This window comes from Pelobates fuscus, chromosome 9 (assembly GCF_036172605.1).
Source record: "Pelobates fuscus isolate aPelFus1 chromosome 9, aPelFus1.pri, whole genome shotgun sequence".
NCBI lineage: Eukaryota > Metazoa > Chordata > Amphibia > Anura > Pelobatidae > Pelobates > Pelobates fuscus.
Window position 1 is genome coordinate 39,804,606 of NC_086325.1, and position 27,301 is coordinate 39,831,906.

Consider the following 27,301-nt stretch of genomic DNA (forward strand, 5'->3'; position numbering starts at 1 on the left):
CATCTCTTGTTACATAGTTACAGAGTTACTTAGCTGAAAAGAGACTTGCATCCTGTCACATCTTGCCCTGTGGATCAGTCTGGTGATGGCTTCTGGTATCCAGTACTCTTTTTACAATTCTTGTTTAGTTTTTCTTGTTTTGGGGGGTTTTCTATGTCTGGTTTTCTTTATGTTGGGTTTTTCTGGGTCCATTCCTGTAATCTGTCCCTGGAATTCCCAGTCTCCAGGTTTCCTTTAAATGTTTGTTTTATGTTGCCACACCTGTTTGTTTTCCATCATTTCTTTTGTTTCAGCCTGGACTTTTGTTTCAAGTCTCTGCCCTTTCTTGCAGGTAAGTGCTATAGTGGTTTAGTATGGTTCTTTTAGCGAATATTAGGCAGTGTAGGACCTGCCAAATATGGGGTACATTGGCGTTGTGGCAGGCTTATGCAATGTAGGATCATATAATGTAACTAAATCCCCATACTTTTCATATATAGTGCTTATTTATGTCTCCTCTTGTTTTGCCTATTATATCTTGTCTTGTTTTATTTTGCAATCCCAGTCCATGTATAGTCCTGTCCTGCCCCTGTTTAGTTAATGTTCCATTTATGTATTGTGTACATGTTCTGGGTTTAGTTTTCTATCCTTCTCTGGTTCTGGGTTCTACTTGTTCTGTCTTGTTTTCATGCTTGGTGCCTCTCTTAGACTTGCCTTGTTTTCTGTACTGGATACATTCTTGCTGCAGAGCCTCCCTATTCAGCTCCTGGGAGGTCTGCCTATCATCTAGCTCCTGGGACCCGCTGTAGCTGCATCAGGGTTCTGGTATGTGGCCGCACAAACGCTGGTGCTCAACACCAGAGGGTGTGTGGTTACCCTGCACCAGGCCCTGATAAATCCACTTCCACGCTGGAGACTCCCAACTTCTCAGTAGGCACTGAGGGGTCCCAGTTTCCGGACCACCACCCGTGACACATCCATCAAGTTCAGCCTTTCTCACATATGTTTTTGCTGTCGATCCAAAAGAAGGCAAAAAAACAAGTCTGAAGCACTTCCAATTTTGCAACTAACTAGGAAAAAATTCCTTCTTAACCCCAAATGGCAGTCAGATATCTAATTCGATTAAGCAGCTATTACCCCACTAATTAGAAATTATATCCCTGTATGTTATGTTTTTGGAAGTATTTATCCAATTGCTGTTTAAACATCTGTATGGACTCTGATAAAACCACCTCTTCAGCAGAGAATTCCATATCCTTATAGTTCTTACTGTAAAAAAACGTTTTCTTTGCCTTAGATTAAATCTCTTCTTTTCTTCCAGCCTAAATGTGTGACCTCATGTCCTATGTATAGCCCTGTTTCTGAATAGATTTCCAGATAATTGTTTGTACTGGCCCTGAATATATTTGTATAATGTTATCAAATCCCCTCTGAGGTACAGTTTTTCCAAACTAAAGAGATTTCAATTTTTTAACCTTCTTCATAACTTAAATGCTCCATTCCTTTTATCAATTTTGTAGCTCGTCTCTGCACTCTTTCCAGTGTGATGATATCCTTCTTTAGAACAGGTTCACAAAATTGCACAGAATATTCAAGGTGTGGTATTACCAGCAATTTATTAAGAGGCAAAATTATATTTTCATCCCGAGAATTTATGCCCCTATTTATACATGACAAAACCTTACTGGTCTTAACAACTGCAGACTGACATTGTATATTGCTGCTAATTTGTTGTCTATAACAATTCCCAAATCCTTCTCGCGTGTGGTTACCCCTAATTCACTGCCATTTAGGGTGTAAGTTGCTTGTGCATTCTTGACCCCGAAGTGTATAACTTTGCATTTCTCTACATTACATTTAATCTGCCTCTTGAGTGCCCAGTCCCCCAATCTATCTAAATGTCAGGGTGGCGGTCTGGTGCCCGGGACCCAGACACTGTCCGGGCGGCAGTGCAGGACCGGGACCCAGTATGCCTGATGTTCAAAGTAGGAGTCACAGCATGGAGGTGGATTAGCAGGGTCTGGTGCAGGGTAACCGCACGCCCCCAGGTGTTGAGCACCAGCGTTTGTGCAGCCACATACCAAGACCCTGAATCAGCTCACGCGGATACCAGGAACTAGAAGCATGGAAATTAGCAGACCTCCCAGGAGCTGAATAGGGAGGCTCTGCAGCAAGATTGTATCCAGTACTAGAAACAAGGCAAGACTAGAGATAGGCACCAAACATGAAAACAAGACAGAACTAGTAGAACCAAGAACCAGAGAAGGATAGTAAGCTAAACCCAGAACATATACACAAGACATGAGGAAAACATGAACATAACTTGGGCAAGACTGGACAGGACTGTACATGGACTGGGTATACAAACTAAAACAAGACAAGTTAACATAGGCAAAACAAGAGGACTGGATACTAGAAGCCAAGGCCAGACATCTCCACAGAACAGAGCAGGACGTGACATAACGCCCCTCTTAAGGAGCGAACTCCGGACGCTCCAAACAGCTCCCAGACAGAGACCAGGAATAGTGAGCGGATCCTGCAACAAAGTCCTCTTGACTTCCACGAAGGTAAGGATCCCCTGCCGGACAAAAGGCCTCCTGCATAGGAGCTCAGGCTCTCCAGACGCTCTTGTCTAGAACTATTCCTGCAACCGCACCTAACCCTCCTACACCTCTTCTTCCCGAAGTATCCACTATGCCTAATACTTCACCCCATTTAACACCCCTTCCTAGGTATGGAGGGGAGGCTAAGACATGCAGAGGTTTCTGTTGCAGTTCCCTTTAGCGCTTGTTGTGTTCCTTTGTATTGACCTTGGCTTTGTTTCTGACTACGTTATCTCTGTATCCTTATCTGTTCTGTTTGCCGGCTTGCTGTTTACTGTGTACCAGACCCCGGCTAGTCCTAGATTACGCTGTCTCTTTGTGCCCTTGACCTCGGATCGTTCTTGACTCTGTCTCCTCTCATATACGTTGAGTCCGGCTATTCTAAGGTCCGGTAGACGTATCTCTCCTCTGTGTTGTCTTTTGTTGAGTTGAATCCTGCGAGTTGGGGTATATTTTCGTTACACTAAATACCTCTGCAAAAAAGCAATATCCTGCTCACATTTTACTACTTTAAAAAGTTTTCTGTCATCTGGAAACACTAAAACATGGCTTTCAATGCCTATTTCAATATCATTTATAATTATGTTAAAGAGAAGCGGTCCTAAAACAGAATCCTGCAGGACACCACTTACCACTTTTGTCCAGCTCGAAAATTTACCATTAATGACAACTCATTGCACTCTATCCTTAAGCCAATGTTCTTGAAGATTGAAGACTAATTTATTGTGAGGAACTGTATCAAATGTCTTGGCAAAATCCAAGTAGATCACATCCACTGAAACACCCTGATCTATACTTCAACTTACTTCTTCGTAGAATGCAATTAGGTTAGTTTGACATGACCTATGTTTCATAAAACAATGCTGATTATTGATAATAACAAAATTCTTCCCAATGAATTCCTGAATATTATTCCTTAATAGCCCTTCAAATATTTTCCCAGTCACAAAAGTGAAGCTCACAGATCTTACTTTTCAGGCAAGGATTTTGAACCCTTTTTAAATATAGAAACAACATCTGCCTTCCTCCAATCCTCCGGTATGATATCTGAAGCTAAACAATCTTTAAAGATTAAATACAGAGGTTCACTTATTTCCCCACTTAGCTCCTTAAGTACTCGTGGGTGGATACCGTCAGGCTCCGGAGATTAATTTACTTAAATTTTCTTTAACTGCTGTAGTACCTTGTCTCAAGTCATCCAATCACAAGTTTTCTGCAAGGTTTTTGCAGCAATCATATGCATATCTCTTTCCATGGGATCCTCATTAATATATACTAAACAAAAATAGTTATTTAAAATGTCTGCATTTACATGGTCTTTATTAACTAACAGACCTATCTCTGTTTCATTTATTTATTTATTTTTTAATTGATATACTTGTAAAAAAAATGTTGGGGTTGGTTTTGCATTCTCCAGCTATTAATTTCTAATTTTTCCAGTTTAGCCATTTCAATTGCCTTTTTGCAAGCACTACTGGCTTCCTTAACTCTATTAAGGATGCCTCTGATTTGTCCGATTTAAATGCTCTTTTCTTATTTTTAATCTCTTGTTTTACTTCTCTATTAAGACACATTGGTTTCAATGTGTTTCTTTAATTTTTATATATATATATATATATATATATATATATATATATATATATATCCAAAAGTAGATGGCTGCACTCACGGAATATTCGGTTAAAATATAGCTTTTATTCCATATCCATAAAATCGACGTTTCAGTCCCTCTTGTGGACTTTCATCAGGATTAAAAAATCATTAAACAACATTTTACTTATATAGGGATACAATTATTGAAATAAGTGTAATAACTCACCCCAGGTGTAAGTTTGGTGAAGTCCGGCGTTCTAGCCGTTGCATTGCGCCTGTGCGAGATAGTGGTCACGTCATGACGCTTTCGTTAGTGCTACAATACGGAAGTGTATCAACCGTCACCATGGCAACCCTTTGCCGAGACCAAACCCGGTTAAAGTGCAAATGGCTGATAAATAGAGAGATAATATATGATAAACATAAAATATAACGGTGCAACAATGCCTAGATGTAATCTAGTGATAGTAGATACGTGAAACAGTGAATTTATAATATGCTGAAAAGCAGTCGATATATGTGGCCATACTGTTCATCTAAGTCACTGCAGTATAGAAAGTGCTTATGTGCAAACAAGGTGCATAAAGCGTATAGTACAAAGGTTGATAATAAAAGTGTTTAAACTTTTAAAGTGACAAAACATTGCGACAAATATTAAAGTGATGAAGTGGCTCCTATATACAATTTATATTTGCTATCAGTGAAATAATAACGTACCTCTATACATATGCATACTAAAATTATCACATAAAATAATTTTAAAAATAAATAATACTACTGGTAATCGACACAAATCACCAAACAATGGAGAAGGATCTCTACTATCCATGTATATTGATAATTGCTACTCACATATACATATGCAACAAACTATTGTGCATTCCATTTCTGTACCTTATTGCTTATTACTTGATCTCCATTATTGGCTATTGTGTGTAAAACCGGAATTGTAAAATATTAGAGCACATATACTGCATAGTATGTTCAAAATCATATATTATGCAATCAGGGGCTAACGCAAATCTCATGCTTTACAAAAACGAATGTAGTGATAATGACGCATTCAATCCCTTGGGAGAAACAGTGTCCAGCTCGTGTATCCAGTATGCCTCCCTTATTGTTCATACAGATCCAGTCAGAAGTTATCGAGCAATTTCCAAAGAACAAATAAGGGGGTCTGTTAGATGCCTGGCATGCGTCACATGCAGCCATATGATCCCGGCGAAGAAGTTTAACAATCCACACAATAATAAAGTGTACACCATCAAATTCACAATAACGTGTAAGACAACACACGTGATATATAAATTGAATTGTCCGTGTGGACTTTGCTATGTGGGAAAAACTGAAACGGCTGTGTGTGAGCGAATCAGGGGACACAGGTCCAGCATACGGCTGGCCTACAGGGATGGCCAATCGGATAAACCAGTGGCCAAACACTTTCTGGAACGTGGACACCCTTTAGCCGCACTTAAATTTGTGGCCATTGACCACATCCCGCTATCAAGAAGAGGGGGCGATAGAGGAAAGGTACTCCTCAATAGGGAGGCATACTGGATACACGAGCTGGACACTGTTTCTCCCAAGGGATTGAATGAGTCATTATCACTACATTCGTTTTTGTAAAGCATGAGATTTGCGTTAGCCCCTGATTGCATAATATATGATTTTGAACATACTATGCAGTATATGTGCTCTAATATTTTACAATTCTGGTTTTACACACAATAGCCAATAATGGAGATCAAGTAATAATCAATAAGGTACAGAAATGGAATGCACAATAGTTTGTTGCATATGTATATGTGAGTAGCAATTATCAATATACATGGATAGTAGAGATCCTTCTCCATTGTTTGGCGATTTGTGTCGATTACCAGTAGTATTATTTATTTTTAAAATTATTTTATGTGATAATTTTAGTATGCATATGTATAGAGGTACGTTATTATTTCACTGATAGCAAATATAAATTGTATATAGGAGCCACTTCATCACTTTAATATTTGTCACAATGTTTTGTCACTTTAAAAGTTTAAACACTTTTATTATCAACCTTTGCACTATAGGCACTATGCACCTTGTTTGCACATAAGCACTTTCTATACTGCAGTGACTTAGATGAACAGTATGGCCACATATATAGACTGCTTTTCAGCATATTATAAATTCACTGTTTCACGTATCTACTATCACTAGATTACATCTAGGCATTGTTGCACCGTTATATTTTATGTTTATCATATATTATCTCTCTATTTATCAGCCATTTGCACTTTAACCAGGTTTGGTCTCGGCAAAGGGTTGCCATGGTGACGGTTGATACACTTCCGTATTGTAGCACTAACGAAAGCGTCATGACGTGACCACGTCACGTAAGGGGGCGGGCACTATCTCGCACAGGCGCAATGCAACGGCAAGAACGCCGGACTTCACCAAACTTACACCTGGGGTGAGTTATTACACTTATTTCAATAATTGTATCCCTATATAAGTAAAATGTTGTTTAATGATTTTTTAATCCTGATGAAAGTCCACAAGAGGGACTGAAACGTCGATTTTATGGATATGGAATAAAAGCTATATTTTAACCGAATATTCCGTGAGTGCAGCCACTTTTGGATTTATGGACATTTGGCCCTGGTAATGCACCCGGTTTTGACTGATTAAGCAAGGTCAGCTTGTGTGCAATGTACAACCTATATATTTTATATATATATATATTACCCAATGGTACATACTGAGAAATGTACCCTTCTAATATTTGTTTAAAGAGTTGCCATTTATCCTCAGTGTTTATTTTCACTAAGGGGTTTATCCCAGTCGATATGTTGTAGAGCTGCCCTGATCTTATTGAAATTGGCTTTTTTTTTAATTATACAATCTAGTATACCCCATGAGCTTTTGCTTTTTTGAGTTTATTTAAAAAATTACCATATTGTGATCACTATTTCCCAAATGCTCCCCTACTTGAAAGTTGGTCAAAAGATCAACATTGTTTGTTTGTTATAACGAGATCCAGACAAGCATCCTTTCTAGTTGGTGCTTGTACCAGTAGTGACATGAAGGTGTCATTTAACACATTCAAAAACCGGATTCCCCTTGCTGAAGTATTAGTCCCTCTATCCCAATTTATGTCCAGGTAATTAAAATTCCAATAATTATTGTGTTACCCAGCTTTGCAGCTTTCCCAATTTGCCCCAAGCAGATATCTACTCATAATGCTAAACTTCTTATCACTAGGCATTGAAAACAAGATAGATATGCACCTGAATTCAGCAAGAATCATCTTAACTCGTTAGGTTTCTTGTTTTTCCCATCTTCACTGAGGTGGCCATCTACCATCCTTGCTTCAAACGGAAGAAATTGTGTCAATGTTGTACTCTCTCACATGATTTAGAGTACAACAGACAGGCTTAAAAAAATATTGAAAGACTGAGGGATGCTCCACAAACCAATTCTGTTAATGTGCAAGATGTTTACTGGTTAACTAAGCCATTACTAGTGATGATTGTGGGAATTTCCAGATTTCATTGTTGGAAGATTTTCCTTTTATCAAGTTCTGTCTAATTCAGTATTGACCGTAGGACAAAGTAACCCCTACTCTGCCTTATAATATCTATTAATTGTGTTGAGATTTCAGTTTAATTCTAACACCATCTACAAGATTTTGGTTTACATTCAAAAATCACTCTGCTTACTGAATAGCAATTTTATCATACAGTGTTTTTGTACTAAAGTAAGAATTCAAAATGAATTCAAAGAGAGCTTAAAATGTTTATTATAAAAGGTCAGAGTAGCTGAAATTGAAGCATAGCTGAGATTTATTTTTAGTTGAGTTATTTTGAGCTTAAATTTGAAATTCACATTGAATTTTCACTTTAGCAAGTAACCCTGATAGAATTAAATGGAGGAAATGATATTGAGTAAGCAGAGTAAAACCGTAGAATGCTAAGATAATTAAGCCTTTTATCTTTTTGAAATACCTGGTGCATCCTTGTCAGAGCTCCTTTTTTGATTTCCGAAGGAAGGTGTTTGATCACATTAAAATAAAATTGATGCTTGTTTTAATTATCAACATGTTTAATAGGTAATTTTATAGCATGACAGGAGGCTTCATATTTGCTTAAGTCTCTCTTTACTAGAACTCCACAGCAGCACATTAACATAGAGATAAAAACACCAGAGACAAAAAAATCATGAATCTATAAAAGGCTTCTCCCAACTAACTATTTCCTCTTTCTTTGCTGCTCCGCAGACAGTACAGGTCAGAGTACCACTGCCTCCTGTTATATATGGGTGGTTGTGGATATTTTACTGTATTTATATGTTTATTACTGTATTGATTTATTTGTTTAGAGGGTATTTTTGCATCTACCTACTTAGTGCTATAGGGATTTATTTATTTAGCTATACTGTATTTTCTGCATCTACCTTCTTAGTGCTCTAGTGATTGATTTATTTAGCTATCTGTATTTTCTTCACCTACCTGCTTAGTGCTGTAGGGATTGCTTGATTGATTTATTTACTCTGTTTTTCTGCATCTACCTTCTTATGGCTGCAGGGATTTATTTGTTTAGAATGTGTTTTTCTGTCCCTACTTTTTTGCTGTAGGGATGTATTTTCTCTTATGACTTTTCTGCATTTTCCTGTTTTGGGCCCCCATGTCTGGGGATCTTTTTTTCTTGGGTTTGGGGGGGGGGGAGGAGGAGGTTTCCTTTTTTTTCCCTCCCTCCTTCTACCTTTTCCGGGTGGCTTTGCCCCCTTCACTTTTCATCCGTTTTGCGGCCGCCGGAAAGCGGTCTTCTGACCGCTTTCCGTTGCTGACCGCTGGGACCCCGGAGTAAGACTCTGGCAGTCCCACGTGTTGGATCCCGCCCGCCGGCTCCTCCGCCGAGCGAGATCCTCTGCTTCCACACCCCACCCGACCCACGCTTCCGCTGGTATAACTGCTCCCATGGCATGGGTGGGCGGGGGGTTACCTTCCCATGCAGTGCGGCGGCCAGTTACCAGACTTACCACATTAGTTCTGTTGATGGCAGGCACATGTGCTGTAGCTTTGACTGGGACTCTGCTATTACTTGTAAAGAAAGAGAGAATACTGTCCCTAACATAAGTAAAAATCACGAAGATACTTTAATTAAACTAAAATTAATAATAATAATCCAAGTATGACTGTCTGGCTTAGACCGAAATAGTATGGATATATTAATGTGTATTAGAAGTATATACACAGGGGTGGGGGGAGTGATAGAAATGACACACACAAAAATATATATGGAAAAGAGACCAATATATTTAGTAGAATGATCAAGAGAAAGGGCAGAGTCACAACAGTTCCCTAGATCATCAGCAAGTAAAACAAGCACAGTTACTAAGACTATAGAGGTGTCAGGGTACCTGAAGTCTCTACCTCCGAGAGAGGTAGAGACTTAGACGTTCATCCGTCCGGACGCCATGTTTCCTCTGTTCCTCGCGGTCGACCCGGTCACACAAACGCCGGCCGCGAGGGAGTCTCTTCCTTTTGTAGCATGGTGCCCGGAGGTCGACGTCATCACGCCAATCCGGAACGACCTGTCACTCAGTCCGAGACAGACTAATCAGGCTTCGTCGGAGGCGTGTCTATCCTCTCTAGCCAGGGTATTTAAACATACTTCGCCCTGTTGCTCATTGCCCTGTCGTGGTTCTAGCCTGTCTAGTCACACAGTGCTCTGGTGTTTCTCAGTTATCCTTTTGGTTTCGACCCGGCTTGTTTCCTTACTCTGTTTACCTCCGTTATCCTTGACCCGGCTTGTTCCTCGCTTACCTGTCTTCTCGTTCCCTCGACCTCGGCTTGTCTCTGACCATTCTCTATACTCTCTGTACGTTAGCCCGGCCATTCTAAGGACCGGTATACGTACCCTGTACCTGTTTGTACTTTGCGTGTTGGATCCCTGTCCCGATCCTGACATTACGACAGGGCCAATGGATCCTGCAGGTACAAACAGTCAGGTTGGTTCCTCTGATTCCAGGTTTGACGCCATGGAACACAGAATGGACCAAATGGCCTTAGCACTACAGGCATTGTTGTCTCGTGCTAATAATCCTCCAGAGGAGACGCGTCCTACTCCTATTTCCTCTGTAGGTTCAGGCCTAGAGGTAGCTACTGTAGGTGCCTCTTCCCGTGTTACTCCACCTGTACGTTATGGTGGGTCACCTGAGAAGTGTCGTGGTTTTTTAAACCAGATCAGCATTCACTTTGAATTGCAACCTCGCTCCTATCCTACCGATAGGGCAAAGGTTGGGTTTATTATCACCTTACTCATTGAGAAAGCTCTGAGATGGGCTAACCCATTATGGGAGAACGATAACCCGTTAGTATACAATTATACTGCCTTTGTAGCTGCTTTTAGAAGAACTTTTGACCCCCCTGGTAGAAAGGTCAATGCAGCCAGATTACTGTTGCGCCTGAGACAGGAGAACCGAACATTAGTGGATTATGCACTAGAGTTCAGGTCTCTGGCGTCAGAAGTTAAGTGGAATGAACAGGCTTATATGGATGTATTCTTGAACGGGTTATCAGATGTTATCCTTGACGAAATTGCTACTAGGGAGCTACCAGAGAATTTAGAGGACTTAATTTCGTTCATTTCTCGTATTGATGAACGTATAAGAGAAAGACAGAACACTCGAGAGAGGAACCTAAGACCTGCCTTTAAATTAGCACCTGCATTTCTAAGTCCTGAGTCCAATACCTCACTAATTCCTGAACCTATGCAGATAGGCAATACTCATCTCTCAGAAGAGGAGAGACTGTACAGGAGAAGGGAGGGATTGTGTATGTATTGTGGAGTCAGAGGTCATTTACGCCTGAATTGTCCTGTTCGCTCGGGAAACGCCCGCACCTAAGTTTCTCTAGAGGACAGGCCTTGGGTGTTTCTATTTTGTCCTCTACGCATAATTACAAAAATCACAGGCTTTTACTACCAGTTTCTTTAACATGGAAGAAGGAAGTACTTAAGACCGTGGCATTGATAGATTCCGGCGCTGCTGAGAATTTTATCGATCAAGCCTTTGCCACTAAGCACACTATTCCTTCCCAGTTAAGAGAGACCCCCTTGGCCGTTGAGGCCATTGATGGTAGACCACTACTCGAGCCTGTTATTACTCGTGAGACTATATCCATGAGCCTGTCTGTTGGTATCTTACACGAGGAGAGTATATCTCTTATGCTTATTTCGTCCCCTTCCGTTCCCATAGTCCTGGGGTATCCATGGTTAAAGAGACATAACCCTACTATCGATTGGGAGTTAGGGGAGATACTCTCGTGGGGTCAGGGTTGTCAGGAGAGGTGTTTACAGAAGGTATCCCCTTTGGCTGTAATTTACACACCTGACACTACTACCCAGCCTAAAGAGAGACAGATACCTCCTTTGTACATGGACTTAAAGGCAGTATTCGATAAAAAGAACGCTGATACTCTACCTCCACACAGGTCCTTTGATTGTAAAATTAACCTATTACCTGGTACCATGCCTCCTAGGGGCAATGTATACCCTCTATCCACTAAAGAGAATGCTGTTTTAGAGGAGTATATTCAGGAGAATTTAGACAAGGGATTTATCAGGAGATCCTCATCTCCTGCCGGGGCTGGGTTCTTTTTTGTTAAGAAGAAGGATGGGTCACTCAGACCTTGTATCGATTATCGAGGGTTGAATAAAATAACCATCAGGAATGCCTATCCTATCCCCTTGATTACAGAACTCTTTGATCGGTTAAAGGGCTCTAAGATTTTCACCAAGTTGGACCTCAGAGGGGCGTACAACTTGGTGAGAATTCAGCAAGGCCATGAGTGGAAGACAGCGTTTAATACCCGCTATGGTCATTATGAGTATACGGTCATGCCTTTTGGTCTCTGTAACGCACCTGCAGTTTTCCAAGATTTGATTAACGAAGTTCTTAGGGAATTTCAACATGATTGTGTTATTGTCTACCTGGATGACATACTCATACACTCTAAAGAGATTGAGACCCACCATCGACAAGTCAGACAGGTATTACACAAACTTTTACAACATGGTTTATACTGTAAACTTGAGAAATGCAGTTTTGACCAGACCCAGATAGACTTTCTTGGATACGTGATTTCTGGGGAGGGCTTTAAGATGGATCCTGACAAACTCCAGTCTATTTTAGATTGGCCATTGCCTCAGGGACTCAAAGCTATTCAGAGATTTATTGGCTTCTCTAATTATTATAGACGCTTCATTAAGGGCTACTCGTCTATTATTGCGCCCATCACCAATATGACCAAACAAGGGGCGGATACTAAGACATGGTCTACTGATGCTCTAGCTGCTTTCAAGAGTCTCAAAGAACTTTTTGCTTCTGCTCCAATACTAGTCCATCCGGATACGACCTTACCGTTCCTGCTCGAGGTCGATGCCTCTGAGACAGGAGTAGGGGCGGTTCTGTCACAAAGATTGGGGGTAGATAAACCATTGCACCCATGTGGTTTTTTTTCTAAGAAACTTTCGGGCCCTGAGAGCAGATATGACATCGGCGACAGAGAACTCTTAGCAGTCATTAAAGCCTTAAAGGAATGGAGACATTTATTAGAGGGAACCTTACACCCTATTACTATCCTGACGGACCACAAGAACTTGTCCTACATTGGGGAGGCTAAGCGCCTGTCCTCTAGGCAGGCTCGTTGGTCCTTATTCCTGACTCACTTCAACTATGTGCTGACTTATAGACCTGGTTCAAAAAATTCTAAAGCCGATGCCTTATCTCGCCAGTATGAACCTTCTACTGTACCTGAGCCGGTCCTTTCCTCTATAGTTCCGAAATGCAATATTGTTGCTAATACGAATCTCAGGATTCATTCTCCGTTACTGGCCGAGATCGTTAAGCTACAACATTTAGCACCTAGACAGACTCCTGTGGGTCGACATTTCGTTCCTCCTGCTCTTCAACTGGAACTGTTGCAGTGTTTCCATAACAGCAAGATGGCGGGACATCCTGGTATTCGCAAGACTTTTGCATTGATCTCTAAGGATTTCTGGTGGCCTGCTTTACGTAGGGATACTAAAGATTTCATCGCTGCATGTGAGGTTTGTACTAAGACCAAACAACCTCATACGCTTCCTTGTGGATTCCTGCACCCCTTAGAAGTTCCAGAGAAGCCGTGGTCCTGCTTGGCCATGGACTTTATTGTCGATCTACCTATCTCTAAAAAACAGACTGTTATCCTCACCGTGGTTGACAGATTCACTAAGATGGCACACTTCATTCCTCTGCCTAAACTTCCATCTTCTCCCGAATTGGCCGAGATATTCGCTAGGGAGATTTTTCGCCTACATGGGATACCCTCTCAAATTGTGTCTGACAGAGGTTCCCAATTTATTTCCCGTTTTTGGAGGTCCTTCTGTTCGCAACTTGGTATCAAATTGAACTTTTCTTCTGCCTATCACCCTCAGTCTAATGGAGCTGCTGAACGTACCAACCAGAAAATTGAACAATATTTGCGATGTTTTGTTTCCGAACACCAGGATGATTGGGTCGGTTTGATTCCTTGGGCAGAGTTTGCACACAACAATCTCGTTTGCGATTCTACTCATTCAAGCCCCTTCTTCATGAATTATGGCTTTCACCCGTCTATTCTTCCTTCGGCTTCTCCTTCCCAGGGGGTGCCGTCGGTTGATGTTCATGTTGCTAATTTGAGGAAGTTGTGGGATCAAACTCGGCAAATCCTTACGCACAATTCTATGCTGGTTAAGAAACATGCTGATAAACGTAGAAGGGCGGCTCCGCTCTTTGTTCCGGGTGATAGGGTATGGTTGAGCACGAGGAACATCCGTTTAAAGGTGCCCTCCATGAAGTTCGCTCCCCGTTATATTGGACCTTACAGGGTGTTGTCTCGTATCAATCCAGTTGCGTATCGTCTAGCTCTTCCTGATACCTTACGCATCCCTAACTCGTTTCATGTGTCGTTGCTGAAACCTCTTATTTGTAACAGGTTCTCCTCCACAACAGCCCCTCCTTGTCCTGTTCAGGTGGAGGGTCAGGAGGAGTATGAGGTTAACTCTATTATTGATTCTCGTATCTCCCGGGGGAAAGTACAATATCTGGTCGATTGGAAGGGATACGGTCCTGAGGAGAGGAGTTGGGTACCTCAGGAGGATGTTCATGCTCCTCGTCTCCGCAGGGCGTATCACTCTCGCTTTCCATCTCGTCCCGGTTCTTTCCGCCCGGTGGGCGTATCTGAGGGGGGGGGTACTGTCAGGGTACCTGAAGTCTCTACCTCCGAGAGAGGTAGAGACTTAGACGTTCATCCGTCCGGACGCCATGTTTCCTCTGTTCCTCGCGGTCGACCCGGTCACACAAACGCCGGCCGCGAGGGAGTCTCTTCCTTTTGTAGCATGGTGCCCGGAGGTCGACGTCATCACGCCAATCCGGAACGACCTGTCACTCAGTCCGAGACAGACTAATCAGGCTTCGTCGGAGGCGTGTCTATCCTCTCTAGCCAGGGTATTTAAACATACTTCGCCCTGTTGCTCATTGCCCTGTCGTGGTTCTAGCCTGTCTAGTCACACAGTGCTCTGGTGTTTCTCAGTTATCCTTTTGGTTTCGACCCGGCTTGTTTCCTTACTCTGTTTACCTCCGTTATCCTTGACCCGGCTTGTTCCTCGCTTACCTGTCTTCTCGTTCCCTCGACCTCGGCTTGTCTCTGACCATTCTCTATACTCTCTGTACGTTAGCCCGGCCATTCTAAGGACCGGTATACGTACCCTGTACCTGTTTGTACTTTGCGTGTTGGATCCCTGTCCCGATCCTGACAAGAGGATAATAGTAAACCAGCTATAGTCCAAAAATATATAGAAAACTGACTTAATATAGTCAACTGCTCTCATGAATGGCAGATTAGTCACAGTACATATGATATTGTAGATTGCTACATAAATAGAACAAGTATCTAAATAGATACAATGTGCAAGTGGACTGATTAGTAGCAATTCGTCTAGGATTTTTTCATGGCAGCAATCCAGGGCAGTGTAAATAATGAAAGCGTCTAATATCACCAAGTTTGATAGCTCATTTTGAGCTGTTGAGCTGCCTGATTTTCCTACACACTTCTTTTCTTTTACTTTACTATTATCAGTGTCCATGAAGACACTATTCCTATATACACTCTGCTCTCTCTAATTAGATTGAGCATGTTTTTTCTGTGTCTCTCTCTACAGATAGTTTAGATCTTTATTCCAACATTCTTTGTACATATGTATTGCGCCAATCCAGTGTTATACAGCGTCATTTACAACTTTTTATTGTATGACCTATAGCCAGACTCTGTACATACATCCCTGGCTCGCTACTGATCACCTATATTGATATATTACTGCACTCATTGTGCAGGTCACTCAAAATGAGCTATCAAACTTGCTGATATTAGACGCTTTCATTATTTACACTGCCTTGGATTGCTGCCATGAAAAAATCCTACTGCCACATACTCACGCTTGTGCATTGCATGCACTGCCCAACTTGCCTCGGTCACTATATGGGGTGCTGCCCCTATCTCCCTGCCGGTGACTCTTGTCCTCTATACTCCTTGAGGTCGCTTTGCCTGGGACCGCTGCACAGGAGAACCCTTATCCAGGTTAACAGCGCAGACAATGACTACTATGGCAGTGACCGCCTCCGTGGAATTGGGCTTCAGCCAGGGTCCTCCCTTAAGCTTATCAGGAGCGTAATGCTAGAGGACCCACCTTTAAAATGGCAGGCGACTTGAATGAGTCAGACTCTCCTAGAGGAGAGCAGGCAAGGGCACATAAGTGCTACTGGAAGGGTGAAGGCCCTGAACCAGTGACTTGAATGAGTCAGACTCTCCTAGAGGAGAGCAGGCAAGGGCACATAAGTGCTACTGGAAGGGTGAAGGCCCTGAACCAGTGACTTGAATGAGTCAGACTTTCCTAGAGGAGAGCAGGCAAGGGCACATAAGTGCTACTGGAAGGGTGAATGCCCTGAACCAGGCTCCCGGAAAGATAAGACTCCAAGGAACGGCTAACCCCTCTGCAATCGGCCAGACGGCCCTGCCTATATGGTGCGGGGGAGGCGATGACCACCGGACGCGGCAGTGACCGCCTTCTTAAAAAGGCAGACGACTTGGAAGAGTCAGACTCTCGAGTAGAGAGCAGGCAAGGGCACATATGGGTAGGGTGAACCAGACGCCCGGAAAGATTAGACTCCGGAGAAGGGTCTAGCCCTGATATGATCGACCTTGACCGCCAGACGACACTGCCTAGGTGGCATAGGGGTGACGGTCCCCGTAACCCCCCACCATGGCCGCCCTAGCTGAATGGCGGGCGGACCGGTTCCACTCGGAGGAAGAGGATGATGGGGGTGTGGATTATGATGACAGCCCCTAGTGGCACCATGAGATGTAGAACAAAGTCCACTAAAGGGGCCCCGACGTCCTTGGAAGAAGAGGTTGTCTCGTGGATCGGCTTAAACGAACCCCTGTTCGACCCTCGATCCATTGCTCACCTGGTTTCTTTGGAATGGTCTCTGCCCGATCACCTGGCACCATCGGTGCATTTATGGGCCCGTAGACCGCTGGCTTGAGAAGCCCGCAGGATAGTTCAAGCGGTATTCCCAGACGGGCTCCCGAACAAAGTAGCCGCGAACCCAGACTTAGACCCTGATGGGGCACTGCGATTTTGCTGGTTAAGCACCTGTCTAGTATTCAGGAGATCCTGAGAGTGGCCCACTGCAGTGCCTATACTATGAAGGCCGCACTGGCAAGCCGATTGTTCTTCGCTACACGAGTGAGTTGTGCTAGCAGAACATACGAGGAAGTATAAGAGGTGTCCTCTTTTACATGGAAATACTTGACGGAGGCTTATCTCAGCTCCAACCCGTACTTTTTATAGGGGATTGGACCCTTGACCCGGAATTTCACCTCCACTCCACTTTCGGATGACATCCCAGACGGGGCCCCGAGTCTGGGGTGGCAGACGACCCTATCCTAAATGCAATTTGGACCACTGGAGGTGCTTGGGATAAAGGGATCTGAGCCCATCGGAGTCCCGGCACGAGTCTACGATTGAACGTATATTCATTAGTTGCTTTGAATTAGACGCGGCCCTCAATAAACTTCTAGGGACCGCGGGGCCCAGTTCTGGTAAGGTGGCCTCTATTTTCTCCCTGGTGAGATAGGTATCTTGTGCATCAGTCATTTGGGCGACAATACAACCTGGTTGGCAGGTTGGGAGGAATTTTTTTTTTTTTTATATATATATAAATCTTTATTTTCATTTTAAAAGAAAAAATTCATTCAAGTACAAATACAGCTTTCAGCTATAAATTTTAAATACACAGTACACAAAATTACTTTACAATAAAATAATAATTATTAGTAACAGTGGGACCGTGCTTCTAATAGACATCTATCGATGTTCTGCTGTATCTACAATCATATCTACAATCATACAAACAAACATACCATACATTACATCTTATCCAAACATCCCAAATTCTCTACTACCTACGGGAAGCCATCTAAATGGGGGGGGGGGGGGTTGAGTTTATTGAGTTTTATGATTTAGAAATCTAACCCAAGGGACCCAAACTTCATTATATTTTTCTCTAGATATCTTGTTTAGGGCTATCCCAGCTTCCATGCTGCGTTGATAATCAATCTGTGTACATATATCCTGCCAATTTAACGCACCCATATTTCTCCAATTTCTGGCCATTACTATTTTTATTGCCATACAGATATGAATCATAAGAATTTTTAGTTTTATGTTTCCTTTGGGTAAATCTAAATGAAACAGAAACATTTGAGGCGTGATCACAGTCCGAACCTCAAACATAAAATCTACCAATTCCGCTAGGGTTAATTTCATAGGTTTCAACTCCTCACAGTCCCACCAGATGTGGGAGAATGAACCTAACTCCCTACCGCATCTCCAACAATCTGGTAGGAGTGTGGGTTGAAATCTATGAAGGCGAGTAGGGACCAAGTACCAGCGATATACTAGTTTGAAGTACACTTCCTGTATATTCACCCCATGTATATATCTTTTTACTGCTTGTAAACCCAACAGCCAGTCCTCAACCGAGGATGAAAAATTAAGTTCTTGCTCCCATTTATTCATTGCTGGCGCTTTGTCTATTTGCCTATAACTTCTTACGAAATGATTATATCTGGAAGCAATTTTTTTTTTTGTGATGAAATTCTACAAACTGGTCAATTATAGAAGTTTCCGAAAAATCTCTTCCCATAGTGAAGGATTTTATTCTTAAATAGTTAAAGATTTCCTTCGAAGGGAGATTATATTTGGATTGTAATATTGGAAATGGCAACATTTTTTTATTATTTAAAGGTTCCGCTATTCTTACTAGTCCACAATTTTCCCATTCTTGGATATTTATATCCTTTATAAAAAGTTTTAGGCTTGTTAATGGGGCATTTAATGATAAGTGTTTTATTCCGTATTTCTTTTTCAGATGCTTAACGATGTATATCATTGTATTATTCATCGGATTGCTAGATCTTATATTCTTTAGGAATTCACTATCGCCCCACCAAAGCGATAGGGGTTCCATATCACCGAGATCTGATTTTTCAATATCTATCCAGTTTGGTCTAGCCATTGTAAAGTTGTCACACTTAATTAGGTGTGCTACCATATTGTTCATATATAGTTTCTGTATGTCTGGGAAACAGATCCCCCCTTCTTTCCAGTCTCTCTGTAGTATTTCCAATGAGACTCTAGGTCTCCTATCTTGCCAGATATAATTTGATAATTGCCTTTGAAGGCCGCGTATCGTCTGACATGACACCCTCAACAGGAGATTACTAAATAAAAATGTCAACTTTGGAAGGAGATAAAAGTTTACTGCTTCAATCCTGCCCAACCACGAAAGTTCCAATCCCTTCCAATTTTTTAAGATGTTCCTAAAGTGAATGGCGATATCAGTGTAGTTAAGTTCTCCAGTTTCTCTATAATCTAGAGCTAGTTTTACCCCTAAATATTTTATGTTCCTTACTTCCCAGTCGCATTTAAAATCTTTTTTGAGTTTGTCTACGTCTGGTCCACTTAGGCCTTTTGTCAGGATTTGTGTTTTCTTTATATTTATTTTATAACCTGAATGTTTACCAAACTCGTTAATAAGCCGAAATACGGCTGGGATAGATCTAATAGGATCTGCGAGGGTCAATAGAACATCATCTGCATATAATGCAATTTTGTTCTCCATCTTATTCACTTTTAGCCCGCTGATGTCTTCGTTCTGTCTGATCGCGGCTGCCAACGGTTCTATGGAAAGGATATATAACAGGGGTGCCAAAGGGCATCCCTGTCGCGTCCCATTTCTAATAGGGAACCAGTTTGATTGAAACATGTATCCTGATACTTTGGCTTGAGGATCCTTATATAGCGCCATTGTGCACTCCTTAAAGAAACCCTCGATGCCGAAGGCCCTCAGTACTTCTTCCATGTACTTCCAATTAACCCGGTCAAAGGCCTTCTCGGCATCGAGGGTAACCACAGCAAAAGGAGACAAACTTTGATCTGCGTGATGTAGGACGTTCAGTAATTTCCTAATGTTATCAGATGTGCCCCTACCCTCTACAAACCCGCTTTGATCTAAATGTACAATGTTGGGTATAATTTGTTTTAATCTATCGGCCAAAATTCTGGAGTATACTTTGATATCCAAGTTGATAAGAGAGATTGGTCTATAGTTCGAAGTGTACGTAGGGTCCTTATCTATCTTGGGGATTGGTATTATAGAGGCCTGGAGTAGTTCCGTTGGAATGGCTTTATGATTAGCAAAATCTTCAAATGTTCTTAATATATATGGAGAAATTATATCGCTTAATTTTTTATAAAAGATTGAAGAGAAGCCATCTGGGCCTGGTGCTTTACCTATCGTTAGTGCTTTGATGGTATTACTAATCTCCTGAATAGAAAAGGGGGCATTTAGTTGGCTCAATTTCTCCAAAGATATTGTTGGTAAGCTCAATTTATCCAGAAACAGTTTTGTTTCGCCCACAGATGGCTCATTAAATTTTATATTGTATAGGCTTTTATAATAGTCTTCAAATGCTTTGGCTATTTGAGTTGGAGAAAACATTTTTTTACTTCCAACTGTTATATAGTTTATAGATTGAAGTTTATTTTTATTTTTTAATTTATTTGAAAGACTTTTCCCTATTTTATTATTTCCATAGTACCATCTCTGTTTTAGAGTTAACATAGCTTTGTTAATCTTTTCTTGAGTTCTTACTAATATTTTTCCCCTGATCTCTTTAATATCCTCCAAAATTTTATGATCCATGGTAAGTTTATGTAAGCGTTCTTGTTTTGCCAAGTCAATATAAAGCTCGTTGAGCTCTTTTCCTTTCTTTTTTTTTTTATAATGGCACCCATTTTTATGAGACATCCTCTCATATATGATTTGAACGTGCACCACAGCATGGCATTGGAGACATCCCCTGTATCATTAATTTCAAAAAAATCTCTAGTCTGAGTGCGCAGTTCTTCTACATTAGTTTCTGATTTTAATAAATTTTCATTTAGTCTCCATTTGTCTCTAGATTTATATTCCGGATTGTTTTTTATGACTAGACTTACAGGTGCATGGTCGGACCATGTTATAGGTCCAATTGTCACCTTCGTAATTCGCTCCAAAGTTTCCGATCTTACCAAAAAGTAATCAATTCTAGCATATGTCTGATGAACATTTGAAAAAAACGTATAATCTCTCGCTTCTGGGTTAGATTGGGAGGAATTGAGGACATTCAGGAATACCAGAACTATCTGAAGAGATCTTTCTCGTTTTCCACGTGTTGGGACCCGGACGCGACTCTTCATCGATACAGGACATCTTGCTGTACGGTCTACCTGGATGGGCTTGCCGGGAACCCCTGCGAGGTACCTCCCAGACTGAAAGGTCAGACGCTCCCTGTGTTTTCCCTGTTTAGAGTCCCTGGATTTAGTTTTTTTCAACCAGGGAAATATCGACCTCCTCTACATCTCAAGGAATGGAGTCCTGGAGGGCGGATTGGACGCAAGAGGGTGCCTCCTACGCTCTCCATTGCCCGAGTTTCTCGTGCGTATGGAATAGGTACTCTGGGAGGACCCGGCGTCAAGACTTTAGTCCACGGAGGAGGACCCATCAGGCCCCAACCAGTTCGGCTGGATGACGGACCCGTTTGCTCAGCGATGGACGCTTCCCTCAAGGAGTGTTTGACACGGAGACGCGGACAAGTCTCCTCCATTTGTTTGGTCTCAGGACCTTTCTACACGTGCCTCAGTCTGCAGTTCCTGGATTCCCTGGACCCTTGCTCATTTGATCTCGGGGATTGTGAGACTTTGGTCTGCATGGTGACCCTGACGTAGTTGGGTCTGGTACGGATCTCCTAATTTTGCTACCGCTTTTACAGGGTTCGGGTATTGTTTGGTCACTTTATTACCGGGGACTGCCATATCAATTAGATTAGGTAGCACGTACAACTGTTGTCAGCGGGCCTCACTCTGCTTAGAATTCCCTTTACGGTTCCTGAGGATGGGTATTCATCTCCCAGGGGGCACATGCATTTTTGTCATGCTCCTATGGTGGTTTCTGTACGGTTTTGTCCATTCACTGATTCTGGATTTATTTCAGTTATTATACCTTGTTTTTTCTTTCAGATGGGTTCGGTGGTTCGGATTAGTTGTCCATCAGCCTGAGTCGTACCCGAGGGTCATATTATTACTTTGGTAGTGCTCCCACCTTTAGGCGGTGTTCGACATCACCGTTTGTTTAAATGGTTCTTCCCTTTTTCTCGCCCTTCATGTACCACTTGGTTGTGGTTGGCATTGGCGGGGCGCATAGTTTTTTTCGGTTCAATTCAGTCCATAACACTGCGACTTCAGGTACCGCCATGGCGGGTGTTTTTCTCCAAGACATTGTACGCTTTCCTGCCGGTTATGAGGAGCTATCTTCGCAGAGTTTAGGTTGGTACGGCGGATCGTGTTTCTTTGGTCTTTGCTGTCCGAGCATTAAAACAGCAAATATGAAGCCTCCTGTCATGCTATAAAATTGTAGATTATACTAGCTTTAGTGTAACTATAATCTTAATTTTAATAATGACAGGAGGTGAATATTTCCCTCCCAGTTTCTCCCTCCCTTTGTTGTTTTTTGGTTTGACTGACTTGTTGTTTATTCACCTGGTCTCCTGGGCTAGGTTAGTTATCTGGGGGACTCAGGGTTTATCTGGGATATGGTACCGTCAGTATTTTATGATGGGGATTCAGTTTTTTTCACTTTCTGGGATATTATACTGTCAGTATTTACGATGGGGATTCATGTTTTCTCAGTACATTTCATTTGCTAATCAGTGTTTTCGACTCTGTTTCTCTCGTTTCAGTTTAATGGTTTGGCTACAGTTCTTAGATCCGACTACTCTACAGGATAAAGGTCAAGGCTTCACCCACTGGTTCCACGGTTTCTAGTTCGCATGGCATTCATCGTTATGTTATGTTTGTTTCTCCTGTTATTGTATTTGTGGTGTATTGTTCATGTACTTCGTTTGTCACAGCGTGAAAGAGGAAATAGTTCGTTGGGAAAAGCCTTTTATAGATTCATGATTTTTTTTGTCTCTGGTGTTTTTATCTCTATGTTAATGTGCTGCTGTGGACTTCTAGTAAAGAGAGACTTAAGCAAATATTCACCTCCTGTCATTAATAAAATTAAGATTATAGTTACACTAAAGCTAGTATAATCTACAATTTTCTGTGGTTAGTTTTTCTATAATGTGACATTCAATAATTGCTTTCTAAGTACTGTTTTATAAAGAAAATGTTTTTATTTATTTTTAAAAAATGTGTATTTTCCTATGACCTTTTAATGGGATAAATGTTTATTTCAGTTGGTAATGTGTGTAAGGCTTTCAAAACGTATTAGTGTTTCTTTAAACCTCAACAAAAATTGTCCATTCCCATATGTGTCAGTGGTGTTGACAAGAAAGTTCACAATATGACATCCATTCAACAATCTGAAGAATATCTCACACTATCTTTACCCTCTCATGCTTCTTTTTTTGTAGGCCAATTGTAGTAGGTTGATTGAACACCTCAATCAAATTAAGCTCATTCTTCATTGACTCAACATTTACAAGAGCTGAGACAGAGGTAACAGCTATGCTCTGTACTGGAGATTGGCCACATGCTGATCATTAATCAATGTCAAACCTTTTTGCCTTATCCTTCCTTAATGAAACTGGCTTTTTGAAACATAAAATAGGCAAAATAAAATAAAACATGTTAAAGAGGATGCATATTGTGTTTTTTAATACTATTTTATGGCATCATAGTAAAACGTGAATTCATATCTGTAAAACACTTTGTAAAGCAGTAATTTTTAAATAGAGCACATATTCATTTATCACATAAACAGTAGCTGGCACCAAGCACAATTGGGCGGAAATGTGTGCAATGCATGAAGCACAAAACAGATGCTGATGCTAATTATGACCATAAGATTTTGTCATGTCCTCAAATTTTCAAAGCATCTGCATGCCAGTATTGCTACTGACAAAGTATGCGGAAGAGCTACTGAATTTAGAGGAAAAACACATATGGCAGAGTGGAAAAGGTTTTCGAACAATAATAATAATAATTAAAAAAAAATGTGTACAGCACCAATATACAGGGTTATTCACTAGAGTGAGAATTCAAAGTGAATTCAAAGTAAATTTAAAATTTAAGGCTAAAATAGCCAAATTGGAAGTGTAGCTGACTCAAATAATATTTTGTATTTGGCTATTTTGACCTTCATTTCAATTTTAAATTCACTTTGGATTCTGACGTTGGTGAATAAACCTGTTTGGGAATTTAAAATTGAAGGTTAAAATAGACAAAATGAAAAGAATTCTCTAAGTTATGCTTCCACTTGGCCTTAAATGTAAAATTCACTTTGAGTTCTGGAGTCCTATGAGTGTCCTATATATATTTATATAATAAAATCCTCTACAACACCCTGATCAAATGGAACCCTAGTGTGAGATATAACTGCTTACTGCTTCTCTGCACCCACAAATGTTAGTTATCAAAAACGTGACACTTGAGGATATTTTGAAATTCTACACACATTGTTTTTGGCCTTCAATGTAACTAAATATAAAGAACAGTAGTTATTTTGAAACATACTTTAACATCATTTAAATCCTATAGTGAATATTTAGTTATTTATTTGGTTGTGCTAAAAGAGGAAGTGACAATTCCTTTTTTAAAGTTTCAGAATATGGGCAACATGCCCAACCCAGTACCAATCACCCTTTTCAAACCTTGTGTGTCTCCTTCATATTAACAATCTGTGTCTGAACAACAGTCCACACCAGTTTAAAGGACTCAAAGTGAACCCTTTACAGATTGGTCAGAATCTGGCCATTAAAACTGACTCCAGCTGAAAGAGGGGATACTCAAGTACTGGGTGAATACCTGGGTTAACCTGAATCCATCAGAGAGCCCTGCATGAACTTAAAAGCTTGACATTCCACACTTGCATTGTTTCATTAAATTGAACAGCATTCAGTTCTTAAGGGGTTAATCTTCACTTTAGGTATGAAAATATACCATTTAGTGCACGTTGAAGCATATTCCAAATATATATGAAAAAAAATGCTTTTTATCAGTTTATAGAAGCTTGAATTTGGGTTAATTCAGGGCAGTATAAACAGTAATTCAATCTTCAATAAATGAGATGGTATAACTGGTAAATTAAACTTAACTCATTCTGTATATAAAGGTTGTTGAACTCAGTAAGTGTATGAGCATAGTTTCTAAGCCAAACTGAACAGTAAAATGTACCATTTAAGAATTTAATGGGTCAACTTAAATAATACCTGCCTTTAATAGTGAACACCAGAGGTAACATGCAGCAACATTCACCTTTTAGCTTAAGAAGAAGTAGTAATAAAAGTCGGTTAAAAAAAAAAAAAAAAAACACAGCAAAATAAACTGCACTAATATCACCAAATCCCCCAAACTATATATTAGATGTAATCTATAGTGACATAAACATAAATCAGAAGACCTTTTCTTTTTTTATGAGATTGGTATCTGCTCCCAAATCACAATGGAATGTACTCAGTGACTAAATGTATTTGACTTATGATATTGAATGTGGATTTACAGTGCCATATGGGCATTGAAAGAAATTGAATATTATGATATCTGAACTAAGAAACCTTCATATACTAGAACATGATTTGTGTAGGGCAAGTTTATATTAGTTTTCTGAATATCAGCTCCCAAGTTGATGGGTAAAAGGTTAAACAGGAAATCAAAGGTATTATCAATAGCTTGTATTGGGAATAATAAAATTCAGTAAGCTCTAATGATATATATAAAAAAACACTGTATACTTTGGATTTGTACAGTTTATCATGAAATATAAGAATTATATAAAATTATGTTTTTGTCAAAGTCTCCTCTGTAGTGGAACTTTGGTTTCAGAATGTAACAATACTAACACGGTTATCGAGCCAATCGGGAACCTCAGAATGGGCTGTGCGTTCCAAATAAAAGAACCGTCTGCGTGGCCTGAATCCCAGCATTGAGAGCACTGCTTGCATTCAGAGCATGTTCATAAAGACACACAAGGAACATAAGGTAATTTCTGCCTTGGATTTATCTACGTCAGTCCGGTGTGCCCAATCTCACACATTTTGGGGTACATTCCGTAGGCATGATGTGGACCTATCAAATTATACTTAACAGTTTTTAAACTCCTCTAGCCCCATTTACTGTGCCCTATTTTGGTGTCCGCTCACAGTACCCATTAGTGTGTTCCTTATTACATTGTGATATTTCTGACATTAACCTTGACTTTGTTCCCTACCCTGAGTTTCTCTGTAATCCTTTTCTGACTTGTTTACCTGTTCTATTGATATACCACGCACCTGACTTCAGCTAGTTCTCATTTTCGCTGTCTCTCTGTTATACTAAGCTAGACCTGTATTTGACTACATATCCTTTCTTTTTTTATGTTAAACCTGGCCACTCTAAGGACCAGTGATATGCCTATTTCACTTCAGTTACTGTAATCATAAACTCAGAAAGACTGATGCAAATTGATCTATAGACACTATGACTGACGCCCTTTGGTGCACACAGCGAATGCTTTGATGCACATATTGGTTGTATTTCTTGTTAAAGTCTTTCTAATAATTAAAAACAGGACACTTTATTCTGAAGTGATTTCTTTTTCACTCAGAATGTTCTTCTTTCACCTTCTGTGAGATGTGGCATTTAGAAGATACAAGGTTTAATTTCCCCAGTGGTAGAACAGTCTGAGAGTTATAACTCGTTATATATATATATATATTTATATATATATATATTTTAACAATACGAATATAGTACTGACCTGTATTCCAAGATCATAGTTGATTAATAAAGTCTTATTTTTATGTTTGACCATGCCTTTATAATGGGATTTAAACAGGACATTTCAGATTCATAAATTATCAGTTGTCTAAGAGTATCTAATATGTCATATTGACAAATGATTATCCCTTCCTTTTCCCTTCTTTGATGGAATCTGATGGCCAGCTTGGAAAAGAGAGAACAAAGAAAAATAGTTTGTTCTTAGGTTGGTTAAATAATTAACTTGTTCATTCAGTTTGAAAAAACTGTGATTCATTGCAATTTTGGGCAAACAGTGATTCGTCTAAAAACCAGAACTCCAAGAGACTACATTGATGAATCACAAAACAAATGAAATGGACAGTGAATGAAACTTTGCTTTGTAAGTTGGAGAGCTATTGATAGCACTAGAAAAGATGATTAATTAAAAAAAAAAGATGATTAAGGTTAAGGGACCACCACTAAATGATGATCAGGTGGGGAAGTGGGGTGTCCATTTAACAAAAAGCAAATTTTTAAGACATACTTATTGATCAAAATGTATGTGTTAAATCAATGCCGGAGCTAGCATTAGGAAATTATATTTTTCCGTAGAAGTCTTGTATGAAGGATTTCCAAAATCAAAAAGTGTAATTTTGTGGTATGTTTATACAATGTAAAAATATCTATACAATCTTTAGCCAATTTGCAGATATTTATTAATAAACATATATGTTGCTATAC